Below are 19,956 nucleotides of genomic sequence, written 5' to 3' on the forward strand. Positions count from 1 at the left end.
GAGACAGCGAGGGTGGGAGTATGTGGTGCAGCCAGCTTTTGAGTGTGGCCGGTGAGGCCGGAGTCACGCGGCCTCCTCTGTGGTGGTGAAGGCCAAGACAGTTGGTCAGAGGTCTGCGGTGGACCAGTGGTTTCTGAGACCACGCAGTCTGCATGGTCTGTGGGTCTCACCGCAAACCCCTCCCAGCCAAGAAGCCTGCCGGGTGCCGCCTTGGAGCAGCCCAGGCCGTCCACGCCCTCCCTAAGTCCACTCCCTACCTAAAGGTCAGGTTCTGTGCCCCCCTCCCCACTGCGCCTGGAGGGGACCCGCCGAGGGATTTCCCTGGTCTGTTTCTCCTGGGAACTGGCCTCAGTCCTCGTGTTCCCTGCTGCCCGAGCTGTCCCAGCGTGAGTGTCCTTCCTCGCTGTAAAGGGGGATGGGCGCAGTGAGGAGGAAAGATCCCGTCGGTAAAGGGCCTGGTGCAGTAGACATTCTTATCACCGCCTTATCCCTGCCCTCGGGGCTCTCGGGGCCCGGCTCTTTGCTGCCATCTAGCGGCCATTTGGTATCACCTTCTCTAGCGGGGAACCACAATTCCGGGAGCCTGGGGCCGAAGGGGAGCAAGATTCAACCTGCAGGTGGTGTGTGTGCCCAGCACTCAGGGAGATGTATGGGGATAAGAAGCGAGGAAGACGACGTTGAGGAGGTGTTAGGGAGCAGTTAGGAGCGAGGGCTCTGGAGTCAGGCTGCTAGGATTGGAATCTGGTGCTCAGCTACAGGCTAGCTGTGTGGCCTTGGGCCAAGCTACCTAATTTCACTGTGCCTCAGTTTCCCCGTCTGTAAAATGGGTATAACAACAGTACCTACCTCGTGTATGCAGAGTGTCTAGCACGGTGCCGAGCACACAAGCGTGTTCGATACATATGCATTATTATTCATAGCATCTGACTCCTTGCAATCTGAGAAGTCGACCTGGAAAACTCTTAAGTGGGGCGAGCGGTCCTCAGAGCAGCTGGAGTTCAGAGGTGGGAGGGGGCAGGGCGTGGAAGGTTCGGGGATGAGGGGGAAATTGAGAGGGGCTGCCCCTTGAAAGAGGGGCAACGTCTAGGTAAGCAGCCTGTGGACGGCTGCTAGGCTCCATGCCAAGTTGCGTGACCCTCGTGCGTGCGGGGACCCAGCTCTCCCTTGTGGATGATGTGATATGGAGGGGGCCTTGGGGTCCCTGAGAAGCACTCACACGTCCTCCTCTGGTTAGTGTCTGCTAAGGCTCTCCCGTCTTCTCCCCCCTCCCAGCCCCTGTTTCCGGCACTGTCAGAATCAGGGGAGCTCGTGACGCCTGCCCTCCCAGCACGACTGAACCTTCCAGCAAGGGCTTGAGAAGCGTGTGTGAGCAGCCTCTGGGCCCCGGGACGGATGCACAGACTAGGTCCCTCGTTTTGTATTGTGGGTGAGGGCTGCCAGTGCAGCTGTCGGGTCCACGTGTTGGCTGTGAGTCTTCCCTTCTCTTTAGGAACTGACCTCAGTAGCCTAAGGGACAGTAACCTACTTAGAGCTGGAAAATCCAAGCCGGTCAGCCACGGAGAACACAGATGCAGGCGCCTCTCCCCGCGGTGTCGTGCAGACCATGACCCTCGGGGCCCGCAAATGGGAGACCCGACCCGGCCCCGCCTCTCCTGCAGCCTCATCTGACACCCCCCTGCGCCCCTCCCCGCCTTTCGGCTCTGGCACCGCATGTCCCCTGGCTAGCAGGCCCTGGAGAACTGTCACTCATTCTTCAAGAGCCAGCGTGGAGCCACGTCTTCTCCCGCAGAAGGGCCGGTTGCTCCTGTCCTGGCGTGGAGAAAGCGTTCCATTCACAACCCGTCAGGGCACCTGCCACGCGTCCCTGGACAGAGGGCCTGTGTCACCTCTTCCATCCTCACCCGGGGGTGCTGTGCTCTCCCCATTTTAAAGATGAGGAAAGTGGGGTCTGGAGAGGCCGGCTAACTTGCTTGAGGCTGAATGCATTTATTCACTCGCTTAACACACGTTTATTTAACTTCTGCTTCGTGCCAGGCGCGGGACGTACTGATGGCCGAGACAGACGGGGTCCCTGGGAGCTTGCGTTTTACTGAGGAGGGAAGACAAAGTGAGCGGGTGAAGGACGTGCAGACTGACGGGTGCTGACAGGAGGAGAGGGCGCTGAGGCCGTGGCCTGGGGGGCAGGCGTGACGCGTGTCCTGGGGACAGCGAGGGAAGCCACATCAGGAACCCAGAGATGCAGGCCCAGATCCGGCCCAGGCCCTGTCCCCACGCTCGGGAAGGGCTTCGGCTTTTTCTGCGTGTGATGGGAGGTCCTGGAAGTGTTTTAAGCAAGGGAGTAAGACTGTCAGGTCTGATTTTTGGGAAACAACACTGGGTGGCCGTGGACCACAGAGCAGTGCGCGTCCTTGTTTCTGAGTCAGCCTCGCCCCCTGGACTCAGCATCTGGCTGGGGAGACTGTAGCTGCCCTGCTCTGTCACTTTCTGTAACCTGAACCCACGTCTGGAACACAGCAGGTGCCTGATGAACGTCTGAAGGGTGCCCGTGTGCAAGGTGTGTGACCCGTGCCTTTTGGGCCCGGGAGGGGTGATGGGTGGGTGTCCCCGAGCCTGCGGGATAGGACACTGCTGACATCATCAGCAGTCAGCAGGCGGGGACGTGGAAGCAGGATGGGTGCCTGACCTGTGGGGTCCGATGGCCCAGCAGACAGTGCCCCAGTGACCACCAATGACCTTCTGCGTGCGGCAGGAGTTTGGGAGGCGCGTGTGACGCGGCCCTGCCCTTCTGGGACCGGAGCCGGGCTGAGGAGCGCGGGGCTGTGTGTGCCAGCTTGGGGCCCCTGCTCCCTGGCCCGCCCACGGGGCTCGGAGGGCAGTGGGGTGGAGCAGGGCCCGGGTGTCCCTTGTTAGCAGGGGTGGCGACAGCAGGGAGCCCCACAGGGACCGGGCCACCAGTGCACACCTGGGCTGCACCTGCCTGGAGGAGGGACTCGAGCTGGAGCGGGGGCGGGCTTGATTTTCCCCCTCATCCCAGAGGCCACCGCGTTTGACCCCTTCTGACATTACTGCCCAAGCCAGGAAACGAGAAGGTAACTCCGGAGAAGTTGTCCTTGAGAACGGAAGCCCCGGAGCCAGGCTGCTCCAGGACTGAGCTGGCTTCTTACAAGTCGTGTGACCTTGGGCGAGTGACTTACCCTCCGGGAACCTTTGTAACCTCGTGTGTGAAATGGGAATAAAGTGGGCTGACTGTGGGGAGGAAGAAGGTGACTGCACCTGTGAGGGGGCAGGTCCACACCTGTGAGGGGCGGGCCCACACCTGTGAGGGGAGGGGTCCACACCTGTGAGGGGGTGGGCCCACACCTGGCCCGCGGGGCGCAGCGGGGCAGCGAGTCGGCCGAAGAGGACCGTCCCACCCCAGCCACAGACGCTCACATGTTCACACAGCACTCACACGCTGAATACACACACACACACTTAGGCACACACATACACCCCTACGCACTATATCCACCTACAGACACTCATACGCTCACCACATACCTACTCACTGTATACACACACACACCTGCACGCACAGTGTATACACATACATGCTTACACACACACTCATCACGTACACACATGCGTGTACCACACACCACATAGCCACAGACGTATACACACACACACACACACGCTCATCGTTAGAGAGGCAAAAGCTCTGCTTCGATGCCCCTTGAAAGGCAGAGAGGAGGCCTCGGGGCTCCAGGTCGGGCAGACTTTCCTCCTCACTTTGGGGGTCAGAAACAGGGGAGCAGGTGTTCTTCATTGAGAAAATAAAGGGAGGGCCAAGCCACTCTGAATAAGAAACTGTCCAGAATTTGGTTTTTGTGTTGCTTCGTGAGACAGGGCGGGTGTGGTGGGCACGCACCTTCACGGAAGGCTGGAGCCCAGCGGGAGAAAACCGTGTCTCTGAGCTCATGGATGTCTGATTCAACTTTAAGTTTTTTGTATTCTGCTCTGTAAACCCCCTTTGTCTCCACACCTTCAGTAAAGTCTGCTCCACACACAAAGGCCTTTGTGCGAGTGATTTCTTTGTATGGAAACGAAGGAGTCCCAGACGCTGTTGATGGAGCACGAAGCAGCCGCTGCAGAGCCGTCCAGTCTGGACCAGGCCACGGGGAGCAGCGTCTCAGAGCCGCCCACCAGCTGACGGCCCCTCCCGAGAGGACGGGAGCAGGGGCCGCGCTCGGGGTAACGTCCAGCCAGTCCGAGCCCTTGGGAGGACGTGCCTTGGCTGCCATCCGAGCCAGTCAGTCGCCTCCCACCTCCTGCGAGGCTCCGGGTTCTGTGAGCCCTGCAGTTTCAGACGCGGAGTGTTAGGTGCTTAATAAGGAACAACTGGACTCGACACCCCTGGATTGGAAGAACCACCAAAGCAGGATGTCCAGGCCGTGCCTGGCAGGATGTGGTCCCTACTTTGGCCTCCTAGGAACTTGATTTTAGCCCTTGACCCGGGAGTGAGTGGGCCCACGGCACTGGCTAGCCAGAATCAGAACCGCGAGTTGCGGCGGACTGATGGCCCCAAACCCACTTTACCAGTTCACCCGAGCAGCACTGTTCCTGGGACCCGGGACTCAGGGCACGTGTGTCAGCACCTGCCCTCCTCCTGGGGGCCCTTCCTCTCCAGGAAGCCAGGTCACCCGCAGACGGTGGCTGGTGAGTCTGTTCAAGCGGGGACGTGAGTGACCTCGAAGGACCGAGTGCCAGCAGTGGTGGGAGTGTGAGGCCCCGTCTCCACCTTGGGGGCCTGAATCCTCCCATCCAAGGATCGACGAGTCCTTTTCTCTGGGTGAGAGATGGCTCCTCTTTGTTCACCACGAGTCCCAGGACATGGTGCTGAGAAGCTATGATGCCTGTGAGCATTCGGTCGGTGGGATCCCTCAGACCCTAGTGAGCACTTCCGTTCATCCTTACTGGTTGTGGGTTCATAGGGGATCGTTGTGCATCCCTGCTTAGCCTGGAGCAAATCCCCCCAACTCTCTCCCTCTGAGTGGTGCCCACGGGGGGCCTTGGTCTACCAGTCTCATCCCAAAGGTGGCGGCTGCCAGCCACCTGACACTACGCCCTCCCCTCAGGCCAGGGAGCTGTAGGGACAGCGCTGACCGTGGGCTTTTCGCGGCGCTCAGGTTCGTGGGTAGCCCTGGCATCACAGAGGGGCTTAGGGTGTGGGATGGAGAGAGGGAAGGACTGGGAAAGGAGGGGGTGAGGGGCGAGCCGGGCTGGGAGCGCCCGGCCGTCCCCCAGAGCTTGTCCCGCGGGTGCGGAGCGGCTGGTGTGGCCCACGGCGAGCATTTATTGAGCAGACTGTGCCAGGCATGGCTCTGGGTGTGAGCATGGCAGGTGGGACCAGGGGGGTGCAGAGGTCTTCGCTCTCACGGAATTTCCGTTCTGGTCCGCGAGACTGATGAACGGTAAAGCAACAAGAAAACGTAAGTGAGCAGGAAGCAGCGCTTTGATGAAGGGAGAACAGGAGGATGTCTTAGAACAGGGTTTGGCCGTATCTGGCCCGCCGTCTGCTTTTGTAGAGTCTGGGAGCTAAGAATGGTTTTTATGTTTTTAAATGGTTGAAAAAAGAATCCAAAGGAGACTAGCACTGTGACCTGTGACAGTGGTCTGCGGTTCCAGTCCCAGTGTCGGTAAATCGAGTGTCATTGGAACAGGTCATGGTCACTGTGACCCAGGGTCCGTGGCAGCTTTCGAGCTACGATGCAGGGCTGGGAGGTGGCGGCAGAGACCATACTTGGCTCATGGTGGCCCTTTCCAGGAAAAGCTCCTGGACTCCTGAGTCAGGGAGTGACGGGGCGGGGGGCGGTGGGGCTTCCTTGGAGCGGGTGGCCATCGAAGGCCTCTCCGAGGTGACAGCAAGAGTAGCCACGAGACGACCCAGGGAAGCGAGCCTTCACTCTGAGGGCACTGAGGTGGGAATAGGGGCAGGAGGGACCGGGGTGCAGCTGGGGTAACGTCCCATCCCTATCTCCTGGGCCACATCTTCATTGCTTGACCTGTGGGTGGCAGTGGTTTCAGGGACGTGGTCCTCCTCCCAGCCTGATCTGTTTCCTCTGGGTCTGTTTTGGCCTTTGTCGTTTGCGCCAGAGCCTTTGCTCAGAAGGTCACCGTCGGTCGTCCGTCTCTACTTAAGACTGGCACTGACGCTCATGGGAGACTCAGAGCGGGTGGGCAGGTTTGGGAGGCCGGCTGCATCCATGGCCACCTGGCAGGGCTCTCGTGTTAGAATGCAGATTTCTTTAGGGCAGGGCTTCCTGGCCGGGTCAGATTCCATGGAAAGGGCTCCCCCAGTTTCTTGCTGTGGAGAACAATCCGGCCACCAGCATCCTGGGAACCAAGTGGGAGAAAAGTGCCGCCCCCCCACCCCCAGTGTTCAGTACGGAACCCCTGTTCTGCACGGGGCTCTTGTGTTCCACTGGACCTGGTGTCCCCCACCCTGGGGACACTGTATCATCCTCTCCAAGGGAAAGAACTCTCAGCTTCTGCCTGAGTAGGGAGGGACACCCCCCAGCTGCATGTGGAGTCAGGAGAGGATTTGGAGCGTCACCTCTTCTGGAGCCGCCCTCCCGTCCCCACCTCCGCTTCCAGAGACGCCCGGTGCTGTCAGCTCTTGACTCCTGGCGAGTTCGTTGGTAGAAACCATGTTTCTTTCTGGCTATCTCTGGGGTAAGGTTCAGCTCTCTTGGTGTGCTAAGTCAGCTGGCACCCATCCTTCTGTTTTCCGAATTTTTGTTCCTATCCTCCTGTTCTCTTTGTCCTTTAGGATTTATAGCTTTAAAAAAAATCCTTATGTGGTCATCTTAGAAGGGTTTCAAGAGGGATCAAAATAGATGTATGTGTTGAATCCACCACCTTTGTCCTGACTCACTTATTTGAAATGTCGCTCTGGCTGTGATGGAAAAGAGGAGGGGCAGGGGTGAGTGGCAGCAGGGAGACCCAGTTAGGAGGTCACTGCAGAGTCAAGGAGGGAGGCGATGTGCCCTGGACACGGGTTGGTGATGGAGAGGAAAGGAAGCCAGTGACCTTGAGATATGTTTTGAAGATTGTCACTATGACTTCCTGAGGCTTTTGGGTGCAGGGAGGGCAGGAAGGTGGGGAAGCAAGATTAACTCCATGTTTCCTGGCTCAAGTCACACGTCTACTGTGGTGGGAGATGCTTGGGGAGGAGCAAGTATGTGGGTGGAGATCAGAGCTGAGTTGAGATCCCTGTTAGACCTCTGAGTGGAGGCTTCCATAGCAGCTGCCTGTGTGATTCTGGAATGAAGGGGAGAGGTCAGGGCTCGGTCTAGGATTCACTGGCGCCTGGATTGGTATTTTAAGTCCTTGAGACTAGATGAGATCACTTAGGAGGAGAGGAGGTGTCCCCAGGACTGCCCTGAGTCCTTCCAACGTTGAAGGGGAGAGGAGAGGAGAGGAGAGGGGAAACCAGGAGAGAGTGGTTTTCTTCTCAGTAGTGGAGAAGAAAGCATTTCCAGGGCAGCGGTGAAATGCTACTGGCGCGTAGATTAAGGTGAAGACAGAGAAATTACCATTTGTGACAGATACGCCCTGGTTTCCCCTTCTTCCTGAGTAATAGGATCCCCCATTTTTAGCTGGACACATGGTCACTCAGAATAAAAGCCATATTTCCTAGTCTCCCTTGCAGCTAGACGTGGCTTTGTGACTGAGTTTGACCAATGGAGATAAACAGAGCTGCAGTTTCCAGAAGTGTCCTAATAGGGAGAGGGCAGGCTCTTCTTCACCTCTCCTTCTTTTCAGTTGACTGGGGTGTGATGTGATGGCTGGATTTCCTGCAGCCATTTTGGACTCTGAGATGACCTTAAGAATGGAAGTTACCCGTGGTAAGGCAACGAGATAAAAGGCTCTTGGGTCTTTGATTCCACAGACCACCATTACAGCTCTGGACAGATTTTATATGAGAGAGAAATAAACTATCTTCTCTAAGTCACTTGTATTTTGTGGGGTTTTTTTTGTAATGCACAGCCAAACTTACTTCTCATCGATACATCATGGGATCTGGTGATAAACACAGAGGCAGAGTGTCTGAAGCATGAACAGCTGTAACAATCCCACCCCTGACTCTTGATAGCACTGTTCAGTTTCCAGAGCACCTTCAAACCCACTGTCTTGCTTGACGTTTGCAGCTGCTCTGTGATGCTGTAGACATTTTCTTCCTAGATGAAGGAACTGAGGTGCAGAGGAGTCACTCATGTCGCCTGGTTAACCTACGTCGCAGATCGTGTACTTCGACCTGGATTCTCTGGCCCCTCGTCGGTGCTGGTGACCATAGGTGGACAGTGGGTTGTGAATGTGTGGGAGGTTCTGCCCCAGAGCTTGCCTGGTGCTGGGCAGAGAGCTGGGAGCTGGCCCCGAAGGCCCCGGGAGACACTGGCCTTCAAGGGCAGCAATGAAAGCTTTCTCACTTCTCGGGGAAGATGTGTCTATTTCCACAGGGGTGGAGACTGCTGGATAATTAGAGAAGTAAAGATCAGACAGCCACCAACACTGGAGGGAAATGTGTTTGCCAGCTGGCAGGCGAGCAATCCCATTTTGGAAGTACTTGGGTAGCAGTCAGACGTTCAGAGCAAGGGTCTGCGGAGCGTCCTCTGACTGTGGAAATGTTTCCTCGGTATCAAAGGGGATCTGCTTCTCTTTGCAGCCTCCCTTCCAGAGGCCGAGCCCAGCACTTTTGAAGTTGGGCACGTTTCTCTCCTGCTTTTCCTCTTCGGTCATTACTTTGCTGACTTCTTTCCAATTTCTCTCTCTAAATCCCCACTGATCCTGATGTAGACCCTTTGTGGCGGGTGTATGCCTCTGATCGCTTGGCGATTGTTGGGGAGATACAGACTTTAAGCTGATGATGGGTTGCACCTTCCTAAGGGTTTGCGAAGTTGAGATGACTGAGTGACTTGCTCGAGGTTATGTAGGGAAGTGCAAGCTGGAACTTGAAGCCAGCCTTGGGACTTGTAAGACCACACGCTGCCTCCTAGAAAACCAAGAGCCCCCGGGAAATGCCGTTCTGTCCATCCCACACAGGGCCCCCTTTAATCTTTTTTTTTTTTAATTTATTTATTTTACTTATTGAATTTTCTGGCTGCGTCGGGTCTTGGTTGCTACACATGGGCTTTCTCTAGTTGCGGCGAGTGGGGGCTACTCTTCATTGCGGTGTGCGGGCTTCTCGTTGCAGTGGCTTCTCTTGTTGCGGAGCACAGGCTCTAGGCGCGCGGGCTTCAGTAGTTGTGGCGCGTGGGCTCAGTAGTTGTGGCTCGTGGGCTCTAGAGCGCAGGCCCAGTAGTTGTGGCGCATGGGCTTAGCTGCTCTGCGGCATGTGGGATCTCCCCAGACCAGGGCTCGAACCCGTGTCCCCTGCATTGGCAGGTGGATTCTTAACCACTGTGCCACCAGGGAAGTCCCTGACACTCCCCAGCCCCACTGCTGGAGGCACATTAAAGCGAGCCTCACATGCCTGCTCCAGGGAACGGCCCGGCCCCTCCCCACGTACCACAGGCCCACTTGCCCTTCCCCTTCGTCTCACTGAATCTTGGATTCCTGGCCGTTGTCCCTGGCTTTGATATTTGCTGCTGCTGCCTCAGACTTGGCAACTCATCACATTCCCCTTGTAGCTTTTTGGGCCTCGGGTTTTCTCGTTCACCCTGTGCTCTGTTCCTGCATCTGGTCTGTGTCCTCTCTTGGTCTTGAGTGAGGAGCGCCCTGCCCCTGGCCTGGGCCGGAGATGGAAGCAGCCTTCAGATAGCACTGTGGCCAGGGGCCTAAGAAGACCCAAATCCTTCTCTCGGTCACAGTTCTTCCCCCTCGAGGGAGAGAGATGCCTGCAAGAGGCTCAGCCAGGCATGTACCACTGTCTTTATCAGGTGAGACTTGGACCCCAATGTCGAATTCTAGAAGGATTGGCCTGAGCGCCTACTACCCAAACAGGCCTCATTTATCCCATAAATAATTTCTGAGCACCTAGGATGTGTCTGGCACGGTTCTGGCTCCTGGGGATGCAGCAGTGAATAGAATCAAAGTCCAGGTCCTGGGAAAGCTTACACAGTAGTGGGGGAATCACACAACAAATAAACAAAATTGCACCAGGCCTCCTGTTCTGTTTATCCCCTCTCCCACCACAGCCGTACCCAGACAGTCTAGGGTACGATCTCTGTGAATCGGGGAGTGCAAGAGTCAAGGGCAACGGAGGGCATTTGCCTCCATGTCTCCTCAGAGGAGACACTGGCTCCCCTCTCCCGCTACCGTATGACAGCAAGACCGCTTGTCCCACCCACAGAGAGATAGACGTGGCCGAGCCGGCTGAGGGAGGAGCGTTGGCCTTTGGTAACTGGGACCCCGGAAAAGAGCCATGTCCACATGTGCTCACGTGGAGAAAGCATGCCCTTCTGGCTCAAAGCGTGGTTCCCTTGCATCCCCGGAACCCAGGGGCTCTTAGCCCACACACCTGCCCTACTGGAGTCAAAATCTGCAGGTGATTCCTATGCACAGCAAAGTGGGAGGGGCAGCAGGCTAGGCTTTTTGACGAGGTGCGGAGAAAAGCTGCGCCCCCAAACTGGGACCGATCTGTGATCATTCCTCCTTCTTGGAGGTGGAGCAGGTGATGGGCTTCCTCCCCTGGCAAAGGTATGCGTTTGAGCAGCACACGCATCCTTGTTTGATTTAGTTACTATAAATAAAATAATATCAATAAAAATAGAACTTAAAAATTCACTTCAAAAAAGGGTGCTTCCTTTTCATTTGACGTAATATTTTCAACTGTCAAAATTTCAACAAATAAATATGATTCTATACCTTTGTATTAGTTTATAAACTACTAAGTCACTATCAATGGAGTTCTTAATGTCTGAGGGGAACTTTTATGCATGGAAAAGAATACTTCATGTTATTTGTGTAAGTTTTTTTTAATTGATTAAAGTTGTAAAATTTAAAGCCTGATCTTATTAAGTTCAACTTGTAAATCTTGCCGTTTGGTTCAGAAGGCTAGTAATTTTTTTGTTAAATATCTTTTTCTTTCATTAATGTTCGGTTACCTTACAAATTCTCTAAACATTTACTCTCACAAACTGGATTAATTAAATTAGCTTAGACTATTTAAACTATGATTAAGCGCTTCAAATATCTAACAAGGCAGACTTATAAATCTAACAAAATCTTAGACACTAAGCACTTAACACTAAGAACTTAAACACTATTCACGAAATGTAATGTTTCAACTTACAGATCTAATCAGATTTATTTAGGTGTTTAACTGTCACACTTAATCCACCTCAGTATTAAACCAGCACCACAAGTCGGATATATCACATACGTCTATACTTTTCCAACACCGTAAACACCAGGTAAAAATCGTTCACTTTAGAATGGTTAATGGTTAATCTCATGTTATGTGAATTTTTAAAAAGAATTTAAATTTTAAATTATATTTTTAGGGAATTCCCTGGTGCTCCGGTGGTTAAGGCTCCACGCTTTCACTGCCGAGGGCGTGGGTTCAGCCCCCGGCTGGGGAACTAAGATCCCACAAGCTGCACGGCACAGCCAACCAACCGCAACAAAAAATAAATTATATTTTTCAACTTACTCTCCAAACCCAGATAAAATATAAATTAAATTACCCTAATGGTTACAGTAATTAACTGTTACACACATCCTTAAACCTATCACAAAAGTTTTAATATATATTTGTGTCGTTTATATTTAATTTCAAGCCTCTATCTAAACAAGACAAGTAGAATCAGCCTCACAGGTGTGCTGAGGTGACTACAGTGAAGGTTTAGGACTTGGATACACTTTACACTTTGGGGATATAAGCTCCGTATTTGGAGCTGCCATACTGTTACAGATATGGAGACTCGCCCACCTGGAGACTGGGTGAGGCTGGGAGAGGGGTCTGGACGTCACCCAGCCTGGCAATTGTCTGTGGGAGTGGCTTCTTGCAGTCAAATTTTGCCTGCCACAATAACAGAATTCCTAAAACCCTCACCTCAAAAAAAAAAAAAAAGACACCCCAGTGCCTCCTTCATCCCTGGGTGTCTCACTGCCTGGATAACAGCACAAGAAATTCACAGCTTAATTATTAACCAGCACTTGACTATGGTGTGCACATTGCTGGAATAGTTGACATTTTTGGGAACTCACATACACCTTTTTTTAGTGCAATCTGTATTCAGTATCATTAGGGACTCGGGCTTTTTGTAAGTTTTGATTCCTTTCTGATACTCAGATCATCGGCTTTGCCTTGTTTTGCTGTGTCCCTTTTCCTTTTCACACTACCTCACGTGTCCTTTGAAATGCTGTGCTCTGGCCTCATCTGGCAGACTTAGGCCTGCTTTGACCTTTCTGCCCCGAGGCGTGGAACCCGCTCCTCTCCGGGGAGGCCCGGTTTCTTTAAGTGGTGAATGTTACAATATCTGGGCACTCGCGGCGCAGATCACGTTATCCGTGTGAGAACAGAGGGAGGACTCTCCATTCCCAGTCCACTCCAGTGAGAGAGCCGGAAAGTGAGTTCACATGGATGTGTCCAATAACCTCCAACCTTGCTCTGTCCTTTAGGAAATGTACTTTAAATGTAAGAGCTTCTCGTTTGATCCCCCCCTTTTAATTACCAGCTTTCAGCGACCAGCTGCTGCTTCTTCTTTAATGTCATGCTATACATATTTTAATTATAATATAATGAATTTTTTCATGTCACATATGGATGTGCATCAGCTCGGATCCTGGACGTCCTGGCTAGGGCTGCAGGTGCACCCCCCTTCACTTTTACAATCCTCCTGTCTTATCAGCCGCTGTCCTCTGGGCATTTTATTGACAGTCACACAATTTCATCTCTTGCAATTTTATGGAATTCTCTAGGCTGGGTTCCAATTTCAAAGCATCAGCTGGGACGCTCTCCTTTCTCCTTTGCCTTCTGGCTCTCCTCGGCCTTTTATGCTGGAGATGGGCTGTCATGTTCTTTCTCCCTGTTATCTTCAAGACTCCTCTCTCAGGTTGTGTGTGCGCCTCGACCATCTGCTTTTTAAGGAGGACAGCCTTTGGGAGGAAATAAAAATCAATACATACTTAACAAAGTTAACCCGTTTGACACAACATATTTTTGTAGGTAAGCAGATTTCTTCTTCATAGTGCGTATGATGGAAGAAGGCAGAGAACACAATTTCCGTCAAAGTCTGAGCCCCTCTCCCCAATACCCCATCCATCCCCAGCCAGACCCTTGCCCTCCAGTGCTCGCCACTTTGCCTTCACCCAGCTGCCACCTCCATCCAGCACACTGCGTCGCAGTGCCCAGCCAATGCCCCGAATCCCCTTCCCTTCTGGGAGGACAGACCCCAAGGTGTCCCCCAATCCCTGACTCCTGGCGTTTATGCCTCCCCTTGAGCGCACGCGCCTGTGACTTGCTTCTAATGAAGAGACCAAGTTTCTATACTTCACTTCTATAATTCCTTCCCTCCTTCTATGGAAACATCTACTAGTTGTGGTCTCTTATCTTTCCCATAGATTCAAGCTCTTTGTCTCAACTGGATCCCCCCCGTAAGCTTTTTTTTAAAAATTATAAATTTATTTATCTATTTATTTATTTTTGGCTGAGTTGGGTCTTTTGTTGCTGCGCGCAGACTTTTCTCTAGTTGTGGTGAGCGGGGGCTACTCTTCCTTGCGGTGCACGGGCTTCTCCCTGCGGTGGCTTCTCTTGTTGGCGGAGCATGGGCCCTAGGCGCATGGGCTTCAGTAGTTGTGGCTCGCGGGCTCTAGAGCGCAGGCTCAGTAGTTGTGGCGCCCAGGCTTTGTTGCTCTGCGGCATGTGGGATCTTCCCAGAGCTGGGCTCGAACCTGTGTCCTCTGCATTGTCAGACAGATTCTTAACCACTGCGCCACCAGGGAAGCCCACCTCCATACGCTTTTAAATATATATGTATATGTATTTTCTGTCCCATTTTCCCTTTCTTCTCCTGCGGGGACTCCAATTACCCATATATTAGACATTTTGATATTATCCCACAGATTCCTGTCACTCTATCGTCTTTTTTCTTTCTGATTTTTTCCCCTTTCTTTCAGATTCATTACTTTCTATTGATCTATCTTCAAGTGCATGTTCTCTTTCCCCTGGATCTTCATTTAGCCATTAAGCCCACGCAGTGAATTATTTTTATTCCAGGTATTTAGTTCTAAAATTTCCGTTTGGTTCCCTTTTATATTTTCTACTTTGGTTTTCTGCTGTGGTTTCCTATCTGTTCTTTTATTATAAATGCATTTTTCTTTATACCCTTGAACACAGTTATAATAGCTACTTTAAAATCCTTGTCTAATAATTCCAGCATCTGAGTTATCTTGGGATTGGCCTCTGTTTGTTTTTCCCTTGAGAATGGGTTACATTTCCCTGGTTCTTTGTATGCCGAGAATTTTGGGTTATATTTTGAAGGTTATTTTGAGGAGGCCCTGGATTCTGTTTTATCCCTTAGAAAAGCATTGCTGTTTTCCTTTGACAGGTAATTAACTTGGGTATAGTCAAACTACAAACATTGTCTTCCTTGTAGCAGGCAACTGCTCAAGTCTCAGTTTGGTCCTCTTATCTTTGCCGGGATTCCTTTCGTTTTTCCTGCTCAGATGTGGTTCAGGCATGAGTCGGGAGACTCGGGCAGAGTTTGTTATACAGGGAATTCTGGGTTCCTCTTCTCTGGCTCTCTCCTTCCCAGGACTCACCCCTCACTCTTCAGCAACCTTAATTGCTCTGGGCTCCATCCTCTGGTTCCTCCTGCCAGAAAGACAGTGGGTTTTCTGTTGCAACTTTATCCATCTTATGCTGCAGAGTGCCTGTGCCTAGACCACTGCTAAAGCCTCTTGCTCCCCTCCAGCCAGAGGGAAAGTCTCGAAATGCAAATCTGACCCTGTCTGAAAGGCTCCAATGATGACTTACTTATCTTCGGACATACCTGCACGTCAAAATCCTTCGCGTAACCCAGCATAGTCGGCTGCCTGTGTGATGCTTTGCCCTAACCCTGCACTGTGACCTCCACAACTCCCTTGTCCCAGACACATTACATTTCCTGTGCTGTGGCCAATTCACGTTTGGGTTTAATGCTTTTAACTGGACAGTCCTTTCACATGTGATTGTGGTCTGCAGGGCAGAATTTCAAGTGTGGTTTTAAATCGTGGAATTGTCCTTGGAAAGCATACAGAACTATTCGAAGAGCATTAAGAAAGTTGATACAAATGCGGCCATACAAATGTATGGCTATTACTGTTACATTTGTTGATTCCAACAAACTAGCAAATTCCTCAGGCGCTCCTCACACTGTTCAGACAGCTGGTGTTCATGTGGCACGCGCGCACACACGCGCACACACGCGCACGCGCGCGCACGCGCACACACGCGCACGCACACGCGCGCGCACACACACACACGCGCACACACACTGGCGGACAGTTACCATGTGCTTCTCAGTACGCCGCATCAGGTGGACCATGTGGCACGCGCGCACACACGCGCACACACGCACACACGCGCGCGCACGCGCACACACGCGCACGCACACACGCGCACACACACTGGCGGACAGTTACCATGTGCTTCTCAGTACGCCGCATCAGGTGGGCAAACGCAAAGAGCTTTAGCTCACCTGAAGGCCTTCCGCAGGGGTGATCTGCTTTTCTTGGCCTCTGTACCTTCTGTCTGATTTCACAGTGTTGCCTGTGCCTTTCTGTCTTTACAGAGTGCGTGCTGACCACCAGGAATTCCAGCAGAGAAGCTGCACTTCTTCACACAGGGGCTGACCGAGACTTTGTAGAACCTAGGCAGCTCCAGACCAACCCTGCTCTAGAAGTGCATGCTTTCCGCGGGCACCGACCCACCTTGGGTCACACATGGCTGTGTGCACACCCACGCCGAGTTACGTGTCTGTTTTACGCTGGTGATTTTGGTCAGTCGCTTTCAGTTTTTCATGCCTGAGAACTCGGATACAAGCCACTCTCGCCCCTACAACACATCTGAAGATAGCCCGGAGTCTGAAGGCCCTAATTTGGTCCAAGGGTTGGCAAACTATGGCCTGATGCCTGTTTTTGTAAATAAAGCTTTAGTGGGACACTGAATGCTCGCTCACTCTGTGTTGTCTACGGCTGAGTTTCGTACTACAGTGGAAGAGTTGGGTACTTGCAGCAGAGACCGTATGGCCTGCAAAGCCTAAAATATTTAGTATCTGGCCCTTTACAGAAGAAGTTCGCAGACCTCCGACTGTCTATGTTTTCTAACTGCTTCAGCAACCATCAATAACAAAGTAGAGTTGCCAGATTCAGCCGTTAAAAATACAGGACACTCAGATAAACAACGAAATTTCAGATAAGTGATGAATATTTCATTTAGAATAAGCATGTCCCAAATATCACCTGGCAACCTTCTAACAAAGGCTTGTATAAGACGCCTGTGGTCTAAGGCTCCCTCAGCCCTGCCACCCCTGCCTCACTTTAGCTTTGGAAGAGAAAGAAGTTTGAAGGAAGGAGGTGCCCTGGGGATGATCTGCATCCTTTACAAGAGAGAGCATGGAAAGGAAGCAGAAGAAAGTCGTTGGTCACTTCTTCCTTCCCCACTGTAAGAACTTTGGGAGGTTTGGGTTTGGGTCCTCTGGGGGCAGCTGGCAGGCTGCAGTGACCAGTAACCACTCTTCACATCTCATGAGCAAATGTTGTTGAAGGGTATGGGGAGGGATGGAGCTGTTTCATTTTTCATGCTGGAAAGTGTTTCTTTAAATGAGCAGCTCCATTGTGCATTTAATGGATGGTTTATACATTTTCTTGTTGTCCGGTTTAATGCCCTGATTTTAATCCCTGGTAGATGCAGAAACTACCACTCTTTCCTGGTAGATGTGGAAATAGACCTCCTGGTACACTCTGCCTCTTTTTTTTTTTTTTTTTGAAGTCTTTATTGAATTTTTTACAATGTTGCTTCTGTTTTATGTTTTGGTTTTTTGGCCTCGAGGCATGTGGGATCTTAGCTCCCTGACCGGGGATCGAACCCGCACCCCCTGCATTGGAAGGCGAAGTCTTAACCACTGACTGCCAGGGAAATCCCTACACTCTGCCTCTTACTGTCCCTTTGTATCATCTCCATGTCAGAGGGGTGGTTGAAGTCATCTTAGATGGGAGATGCCTCTGAATTAGCATGTAGTTGATGGAAACTGGATGAGGAGACAGTCCTGTGCCCATTTCCTAGCTAAATGACCTGGAAGATATTACCTAACCCTTCTGAGCCTCACTTTCCTCCTCTGTAAAGTGGAAGGACAACGGCAGCCCCTACATCATGGAGCTGTTATGAGGATTCAACGAATCAGAACACGTGAAGGACTTACAACCGTGTCCGGCACACAGCACTTGGCGAATGTTAGCTGTTGTTCTTTGCTTTACCAGCTGACTTGAAGAGACCAAGGGCCAAACATGGAGTGTCCCCCAAACCCAGCCAGCAGCAGTGTGAAGTATTCCCACTAGGGGTCGCAATTCAGCAGGTCCTGCCTGTCCCTTAGCTTGACTTTTTGCTTATTATCATTTTTGATTTGATTTGGTGATTTCAAGGGGATATAAACTAACACACTATCTCTTGAAGTATCTGGGGATCCAGAAATGCCAGAAGAATTGCTGATGTCCAGGGCTGGAAGAAGCTCTTTGGAGTGCTGCCCTTGTCCAGAGTTAATGTGACACGTAATTTATTGTCCAAACCAAGGTATTTTGAGAGTGAAAGGGGGGCCATTAATAACGGTGCCAGGACAAGAGGAGTACATGGGATGTACCCCAAGATCCTGGACATGGACACCCCATCTATGGCGGGTTTTCCTCATCATTTTCAGAATCCTCAGGACAGAAACTCCTAAGGAGCCCAGTACAGTAAACTGTAACATTGTGCTTAGGGGGGGTGTCTTAACTCCCACAGGTGTCTTTCTGCCCTAAGAGTGTCCTGCCTCCTTGTCAGGTCATTTGTTTGAGTTTGTCCTCAGTGGACACGGTGGGAGCGTGTCTGCCCCACAGACCTCGAGGCACCTTGCCCTCCTCTATGTTGAATATTTCCTTATCCTCTATGGCTTTTCTCCCAGCTGTAAACCCCTTCAGAGGCACAAGCCCTCCAGCTCTGGATGTGTTGAAGGAGGGTGAGCTGTGTGGCCACTTTCTGGGTTATTGCTGAGGGGATTCTTTTCTTTTTTAAAAATTTTTCTTGAAATATAGTTGATGTACAGTGTTGTGTTAGTTTCAGTTCTACAGCAAAGTGATTCAGTTATACATTTACATATATCCACTCTTTTTTAGATTCTGTTCCCATATAGGTCATTACAGAGTACTGAGGAGAGTTCCCTGTGCTATCCAGTAGGTCCTTGTTGATTATCTATTTTATATATAGTAGTGTGTATATGTCAATCCCAATCTCCCAATTTATCCCTCTCCCCTCACCTTTTCCCCTGGTAACCATAAGTTTGTTTTCTACATCTGTGACTCTATTGAGGGGATTCTTTTAAGGTTTCTTCCAACCCTAAGGCTCCATTGTCCTATTATTTCAGATTTGCTTATCTCCCATTAAAGGGCAGAGAGAGGCTAATGTTTGCACCCACCATGCATCAAATGTTGTGCTTTTGCCTCAGTCATCTTGGCCATCCCATCAACCCTGTGGGATTGGTATTATGAAACCCCATTTCACAGGTGAGGAAACTGAGGCCTAGAGAGGTCACAGCCCATAAGAGGCAGAGCCAGAGTTCAGTCCCAGGTCTGGCTGGCTCCAAAGCCCTGTCCTACCACGTGAGGCTGCCTCCCAGTGTTTTTACAGTAAGATGACTCCCACAGCGGACATCACAGGCAAATCCCTTCGCCTCTCTGGGTCTCACTTTCCTCTTCTGGAAGCTGGGCAGGGTTAGTTGCATGTGGTAATGGCTCCACAGTGACTGGAGAGAATGGGGCTTAGGGGTCAGCCTGGGAAGACTTTATGGGGGTCATTGAACAAGGGTTGGAAGGAAAGAAAGAGGAGTCGGGGGGGTGGATTATTGGGTTAAGTCTAATAGACAAAACCAAGATTGTGTGTGTATGAGAGGAGGGGGCCCAAGAGATAAGCAGAAACCGCCATCCAGCTAGGAAAGGCCAAGGGGCCCCTGGTGATCAGTCAGGTTAAAAACCTTTGTCTCAAATCATACTTAGTGCAGGATGGTGCAGGTGGGAAGCACAGAACACATTTGCATGACAGTAATGAAGCAGAGGAGAGGTGGCTGTGCAGTGGTCACTTTGGAAGGGAGTCCAGGCCCAGAAAGGAAGGCCCATAGGAAGCCCTGGGCGGGAGACGCGTAACCTGAGTTTGTCCCACGGCAGTTCAGGTCCTCCGGACGCACGGTGCCCTTTACCAGCACTTGGAGGCTGTTACTCCTGGGGAGGTGGACAGCGGGTCCTCCAATAGCCTCTCCGGGGAGGCGGTCCCTAATACACAGCCAGGGAAGGCCTGCCTAGGTGTGCGGGCAGGCGGGAGGCCACAGAGGCAAGGCTGCGACCCTGGCCGGGACCGGACGGCTTTGGGCCGGTGTCTGGTCGCCGAGAGCAGAGGCGCGAACTCCCAGGCCCTGACCACCCCAGACACTCTAGTCCTGCTGCGGCTCTAGCCCCTGGGGCAGGGGCAGGGGTCGTACCAGCGCCCGGGAGGAGCGGCCGATCCAGGCGGCGGGGAGGGAGGAAGGCTCCCGGAGGGCAGCCACATCTGGCCCGGGACGCCCGCGCCCAGCACGGCCCTGTCCTGCCCGTGGGTCCCTCCAGCTCCAACGCTGGGGATCCGGCCAGGGGGTGCTGGAGGCCCCCGGCCCCAGTCCCCGTGCTCAGCCTCGCACACCCCTTCCGTACCCGCTGTCCCGCCCGCAGTGCCCACGCCAGCTCCCGGCTTTAGTCCCCGCCCCTCCCCCT

This window comes from Neophocaena asiaeorientalis, unplaced genomic scaffold (assembly GCF_003031525.2).
Source record: "Neophocaena asiaeorientalis asiaeorientalis breed wild unplaced genomic scaffold, Neophocaena_asiaeorientalis_V1.1 scaffold150, whole genome shotgun sequence".
NCBI lineage: Eukaryota > Metazoa > Chordata > Mammalia > Artiodactyla > Phocoenidae > Neophocaena > Neophocaena asiaeorientalis.